This window comes from Monodelphis domestica, chromosome 5 (genome assembly GCF_027887165.1).
Source record: "Monodelphis domestica isolate mMonDom1 chromosome 5, mMonDom1.pri, whole genome shotgun sequence".
NCBI classification, from domain to species: Eukaryota; Metazoa; Chordata; class Mammalia; order Didelphimorphia; family Didelphidae; genus Monodelphis; species Monodelphis domestica.
Genome location: NC_077231.1, coordinates 2,490,527 through 2,497,686, shown reverse-complemented (window position 1 = coordinate 2,497,686; position 7,160 = coordinate 2,490,527).

Here is a 7,160-nt window from a genome sequence, read left to right as displayed (position 1 = left end):
GCCTTCTAAAAACCTGTTCAACTTTAAGATTTTCTGAGTCTATGGTCACAAGAAAGAATCATGCCCATGATAAGTAAGGCATAGTATTTACTTTTGTGGAGAGTTCAGTTCTCTCTTTGTAGGAACCAATTGTAGTCTCCCAATTTGCCCAAGGTGGGGCAGTGCTTGTGGCCTTTGGAAGTGTGAACTAATAAGTGACTTGTGAGCTCTCTTAGTGACCTCCCAATTGCTAAGTAGGGGCACTTCAAATTCTTGATTTGATTAAATTAAAGGTTGCTGATTAATTCCATTTAAAAATAAACTAAGAGAGTTCAATTCTCTCTTCACAATAGCAAGGAGCTCCTGAGACTTGATGTAAATTGCCAAGAGCATGAGAAATGCTAGCAAAAAATTTTGTTTTTTAAATACCTTCCCAGAGGGCTAGCGGGGTGGCTCAGTAGATTGAGAGCCAGGCCTAGAGACAGGAGGTCCTGGGTTCCAATCTGGCCTCAGACACTTCCCAGCGGTGTGACCCTGGGCAAGTCACTTAACCCCCATTGCCTAGCCCTGACTGCCCCTCTGCCTTAGAATCAATACATATTCAAAGATGGAAGGTGGAAGGGTCCAAACTTCTTCAAATGGAAGTTCAACTGAAGAAAGACTGACTTCAAACTGAAATATATAATCCATGGTTTCAGCAGTCATTGCTGATAAGCCATTGAGAACATAATGGAAGTGTTCATCCCATCTCTCCAGGATCACGTCCTTATCACTGACCAATGTGGTTCCATCAGGGCTTAGTTAAGATTCTCCATATGTCTTTGGCCCGTCAGTAGTCCTCAAGGTGCCATAGAAGCTCTTTTGGTTGTCACTCTCAGTATAAAACTGAAATTCCCCTGCCTTTTTACTGAACCAAGAATCCTGCATCTCTCTAAGCTTTGTGTGCACCTTACTTTCCATAGAGTAAAAAGTTGCCTTCTTAGAGACAGAAAAAATATCCTGCTGGTAAACTCTGTGGAGTTCTCGTTTTTCATTTAGTAGCCTCTGAATTTCCCCATGATTTTCATCAAATGTTCACAAGCGTTCTGAGCCACATGAATAAATGTGACGCTGCACACCAGGTCTCTGAAAGCTTGCTCACTCCTTTTCTGCTCCATTGTTGCCCAGAGAGTGTTGGCAAAGCTTTTCCTCCTCTCCCACCTCAGAGTGTTCTAATCCACTGACATGGAGTCTTCCATTTTGCCTTAGGGCTGCTGCTTTTGCTAGATTTGAATGTTTCACTGGGAGAGGATAAGTCCATGATCTATCTAGCATAATGCACCCCTACTTCTCCTTCCTCCTCACATCCTGTGTCTTCTTACAATGACAGAATCTACTAAATGCTTCAAGGGCACATCCGCAAAGTTTTATCGTGTTTGGATAAATGAAAAACGGTGTTGGTGATGAGAAGGTGGGTGAGCAGCCATGAAAAGATCTCAGCAAGACCAGATGTGGCCTCCTTGAATATCGCATCGCATATCCCCCAAGATTTCATCATGAGGTCATTGTAGGCAAAGCAAGTAGCAGGAGTAAAGGCATGAGCCCAAAGCAACCCTTTTATCTCCTCACCTCGAGACAACTCAGTGACTTCACTGGGTAGCTTCTAGTATGGGCTTTGCCAGAGCTGGACGTTTCCTCCCAGAAGCTGGATTCTGGCAGTCCGTGTACCAGAGATTTGGATTCTCTTCAAGTAGAATTCAATGGCACATCTGTAGACGTGCATAAAACGATGGCCCATTCTGTGGAAATCTCAACCCTGCTTGAGACCCATCCGAAATGTCAAATGTCATCCCCTTCATGAACCTAGATATTCAGCAATGCTAAGCACACACCTCTCCTGAGACCTGTGTATTTAACTCCCCAAGGACGGGTCTGTTGGAGCTAACATTAATGAAGGCTTGCAGTCAAAAACAAATCTCTCATGGTCAATCTCTGCAAACCTCACTCGTCAACAGATTCCATGGCCCATCACGAGATCCCCCCACAACTTGAGTCAGTAGTGGGTCCCCAAATGGCCAGATGCCATAGGGCAAAAACCTTGGAGAGCAACAATCAGTCCCCTGTCCTCAACACTGAGCACACAGAGTCCAGTAAAATCTCTAATCCACTTGGAAGTTTGGGAATATTTCTGAATGCCTCTGACCTCTGCTAAAACCTTGGCTCACCACTGGGCTCCCCTATCCCTGGAGAAGGGTCTGAAAGTTGCTTGGGCTCAACAGATATGAACCCCAGTAGGAGGCCTTCACGATCAAGCATGGGGCCGAGCTAGTTAGTTAATTCGTCCCATGGATGCTGAGAATGGGCGTTCACCCTTCATGGAGGCCTGCTGGATGCCCAGATCCTGAACATTGCCAAGTTCAACCAGAATGGGATACGTGTCTTCTCTGCTTCTGGCACTTGGCTCATGGCGATGTTTTCCCAGCTGATAGGAATCATCATGAAACTGAAGAGTCCATTTTGCCATTGATAAGGCACTGACTAAAGGGCAGGAAACCAAATGGTAGGACTGATTAGGCACATTTTGGAATAGAGGCGGAAGGAATTTCCAAGGAGAAGTTATCATCAGGGCCTTATTGACCATCATTTAAAGTCAGCTGGAGGAACAGTGATGATGAAGCCAGAGGCCCCCCTTAGGCACCCACAGAGAAGTGATGGACTCAATGAGCAGAACGAGACCCCCATTGCGGGACATGACTGTTGGGGACATTCTTTTTGCTTGACTATACCTATTTGTTGCCAAGGTTTAGAAAAAGGAAATTTAGATTTAGAGAGGGGAAAGGGAGATGGGAGGGAGAGAAGATAAATGTTTGTCCATTGGAAAAAGTAAAAACAAACACGTTTTAAAATCCCCAAATCCCCTGGAGTATCTATCAAGGACCTGTGATGTCTCCTGGTTTGCCGATGACCATCGAGAAGATGCCTTCGTGTTTGCAGAGCCTTTGACACATTTCTGCCTCACTGGATCCTCACAACGTCCTGAGGGAAGCTCTCTTATTATCATGCCAATTTGAGAGATGAGTAAATAGACACTAAGAGACATGAAGGAACTTGCCTGGGATCACGCAGCTAGCTAGTCAGTGTCTGAGGCTAGATTCAACTGAAGCCTTCCTAACTCCAAGGCCAGTACTCCATCTATGGTGCCACCTCGCTCCAATAAGGAACGTCAAGCTGATGGGTGAGGAATTAGTCAGACATCTCCGTGACAGATAGGACCAGACAGAAGAGAAGCAGAGCAGTCTCCATGTGCATCAGTGCCTGCCTCCTGGACATCTCTATCAGCTTGTCCCATTGGCCTCTCAGACTCAGGACATTCCCCTGGCATCAATAGAGGTCTAACTGCTATTTTTTTTTTAAACCCTCACCTTCCATCTTGGAGTCAATACTGTGTATTGGCTCCAAGGCAGAAGAGTGCTAAGGGCTAGGCAATGGGGGTCAAGTGACTTGCCCAGGGTCACCCAGCTGGGAAGTGTCTGAGGCCAGATTTGAACCTAGGACCTCCCATCTCCAGGCCTGGCTCTCAATCCACTGAGCTACCCAGCTGCCCCCTCTAACTGCTATTTTTGAGCCTAGTCACAGGTCACAGCCAAAGGGGTAGGGTGGGGAAGGCACAGATTCAGCCCAGAATACCTGGGTCTGAATCTGCCAGTTGAGGTCCTTCAACTATTTTGGTGGAAGAGTTTCCTGCTATTGACAGTGCATTGCAATGCTGTCTCTTAGCTCATGACTAAAACTCAGTTGGATTCTGTATATATTTCTCGACCATTAAAAAGCTATTTTCATTCAAATCTGGACTCAAAACACTTCTTAGGTGTGTGACCCTGAGCAAGTCACTTACCCCCCGTTGCCTAACTCTTCTGCCTTGGGACCACTACACAATATTGATTCTAAGATGGAAAATTTGTTTTCATTGTTCAGTATCTACTTTTCCACCCAATTTTCCTGTTTTTCTACATTATTCAGCTATGGGAACTTAGAGGCAGGACAGTCATCATTTGGATGTGTGTCTTTTAGTTCTATTGCTCTTTTAGAGTGGAGGAATGTTTTAAAAGGAAGACGTAGGCGGAATCTCGGGATTGGCACTGGAAAATGGAAAACGTCGGCCTCTGGAAAAGAGACCCCAAAACTTGTAGCAGAATTTCCTCTAGGAAAGATTCTTGGTTTTCCTCCCACCTGTGAAAGTCCTCTTGACATTTGGGGGGTTCCATATTCCCTCCTGGCAAGCAGTCTGATAGAGGCTTGACATGTGCAGTCGTACAAAACAGACCTCCACATCAGTCATGTTGTGGAGAACACAGAGGCCAGAATTGAAAGTCAAAGCCAGCAAGCTTCCGTCGGCCCTCCGATTCCATGGGTCCTCTCTGGACACGGATGACGTTTTCATCCTGAAGCCGTCTGAATGCCTTCTCTTGGATCGTTGCATTGCTGAGGACAGCTCAGCCGATTACAGTTGATCAGTGCAGCCAGCAGAATTCCTAGTGAGATGACAACTCAGCACGTGCCTGGAAGACAGTAAGTGGTGAATAAATGCTTATTGAATTTTCCTGGGTTAAGGCAGATGACGAGTGACCGACAACGGGACCCAAACGTGTAAAATCTCAAGAGTTGGGATTAAGGCGAAAGTGAACCAGTCTAGAGACAGTAAGATGATTGGGCGTTCCTGGGATCTTCACAGAGGTAAACTGAGAACAAGTGAGAAGAGAAGCCTTGACATCCTGGACAGGATAGTTACCGAATATGGTACCACAGAAGGCTGTAAAAGGTTTGAGCATTAGGAATGTTGTGTATGCACACATTTCAGCCGCTCCTCCCAATGGCTGTGGGAGGTAAGTGCTCTTATTATCCCCATTCGGCAGATAAGAAAACTAGTGTCTGAGGCAGTTTTTCAACTGAGAGCTTCCCCACCCACATTGCCCCACCCAGTGACCTCAATAAGTTTAGATCCAGCCATGCTGAGAGCTCCATAAGAGTTGAATCAGAATGACAGGGGGGGGGAGCCGGGGGGGGGTAGGGTACTAATTTGGGGTTTATTTTATTAAGATAGCGCTAGTGGCCTGGAAAAAGAAAAGTTGCCCCTGCCCTGCCGAGGATTAGCCACATGATCGTGTGCAAGCACACTGCCTCTCTGCCCTTAGTTTGCTCATCTGTAAAATGAGGACAATGGTGTGTATGTTGCCTCTTGCACAGAGTAGGTGGAAGAAAGGTGCTCCCTCAGGTGAGTCACTGCTCTTGATGCCATGGCACGTCCCTTGGAGCCATTGTGACAGGCCGGTGGGTCGTGGATCTGAGGCACCGCGCTAGGTCTTCTGACCCAGGAAGGTCCTGGTCCCACTTTCATTCATCTTCCCTAAGGGGATCACATGGTCCCAAGAGCGCTGGGGGAGCGTGGAAAAGAGGAGACCTTCCTGGTCTCTCATCCCCAAGACAGTTTGAGGGGGGCAGAAGGGTTCGGAGGTCCGAATGGGCCCAGGAGGTTTCAGACCAAAGTGAAGATCACTCCCCACCCAAAGCAAAGACTTCTTTGCCTAACATGAGCCCCACACGAAGCTGGTTTCTCAGGGCCTGTTAGATGCAGCCAGTCCAATTCAATGGGCATCTGCGATATGCCAGGAGGTGTTCTAGGCGTGCGAGCTAAGGACGAACATAAACTAGGTCCTGCCTTCAGGGAGCTTATGGTCTACATTCCAAAGGAAATGCTGGTTTTCTGGTTCAGAGACCCTTAACCGAGACATATAATCTAGGAGCACATGACCAGACAATTGGATCCACCCTCACGGAGCTTATACTCTCCTGGGGGGCCAAAGCCCAAAGATGCTGTTGACTTTCTGGGGCTGCATCACGAGGGTGCTCAGAGAGGTGCCACCTACCATGAAACTGACCTTCTGGCTGTGACGATGCCTCAGAGCCTCCATCTGTGAGACGGTCAATGGCAAAAGCCTCCTGGCCCAGGCTGTCGGGGCTACCCCGTTGCCTGACACGGAGTTCCCCAAGCAAAGTTCAAGAACCGCTTAGCGTTGACTTGGCAGACTTCACCGCTGGGCTCCTCCCTAAAGGGCACTCACTCGCTCACTGGTGGCCAGGCCCTTGGATAGCCCAAAAAAGACTGGAGAAAGAAAGGTGCCAAGGCAGCAAAGTCCAAGCTGAAATGAGGCCACCATGGACAGAGATTTCGCATAATCAAAGAACTGAGACCACATCATCTAGTCTGAGCCCTTCATTTCCCAAGAAAGAAAGCTCGGGCAGGTGCTTCATTTCAATCCTGTCTCCCTCATCACGACCCCATTTGGAGTTTTCTTGGGGAAAATACTGGAGTGATTTGCCATTTGCTTCTCCAGTTCATGTTACAGATGAGGAAACTGAGGCCAAAAGCATTCAGCAACTTGCTTGGAGTCACACAACTAGTAAGTGTCCAAGGCCAGATTTGAACTTAGGTCCACCTGCCTCCAGGCCCAGTGCTCTAGGCACTATGGCACCACCCAACTGCCTAAGGGAGATAGTCGAGGCCCCAAATGGGAGAGACTTATCATAGGCCCTAACCTTGGCATTCCTGGATCTCGGGGCCAAAGGCTGCAACCTTGTCCTTTCCTTTCCTTCAGTTCTTTATTTAGTCAAGATCCATGCAATTGGGGGTCCAGAAGATGTTGGAGATCAACTAGCCTAACCCAGCTGGACACCTTGGCCGCACGGAGAAGGACTCTGAAGCCCAGAGAGGTAAAGGGACCTGCCCAGGGCCATGCAATTAATACAATGTGTTGGGATGCAAGCCCAACTCTTCCCTTCTCTAGAAGAGCAGCTGTTTCCTTTAGGCAGCCAAATGAAATGCCCAAGCCCAGAGGGGGCCTGGAGCAGGCACCCTCCACGCCTCTGGCCAATGGGCCGCCCATAGACAGCCCCAGCCTCCGGACAAGGACATCTTTCAGCAGATTTACTCGGGTTTGTAAAGAGACACGCAGACCGGCTCTTGGAGAGCTTCTCAGCGGCCATCCTCCTCCTTTTATAGACGAGGAGACTGAGGTCCAGGAAGGCTACTAAGAGAGGCAGCCAGTACTTCTATGGCACGCTGAGTTCCAAAGCCCTGGACGTTGTTCTCTCACTTGATCCAAAGCAGCCCTTTGAGGCGGGGCCGCTGTTATTGCACTTTTACA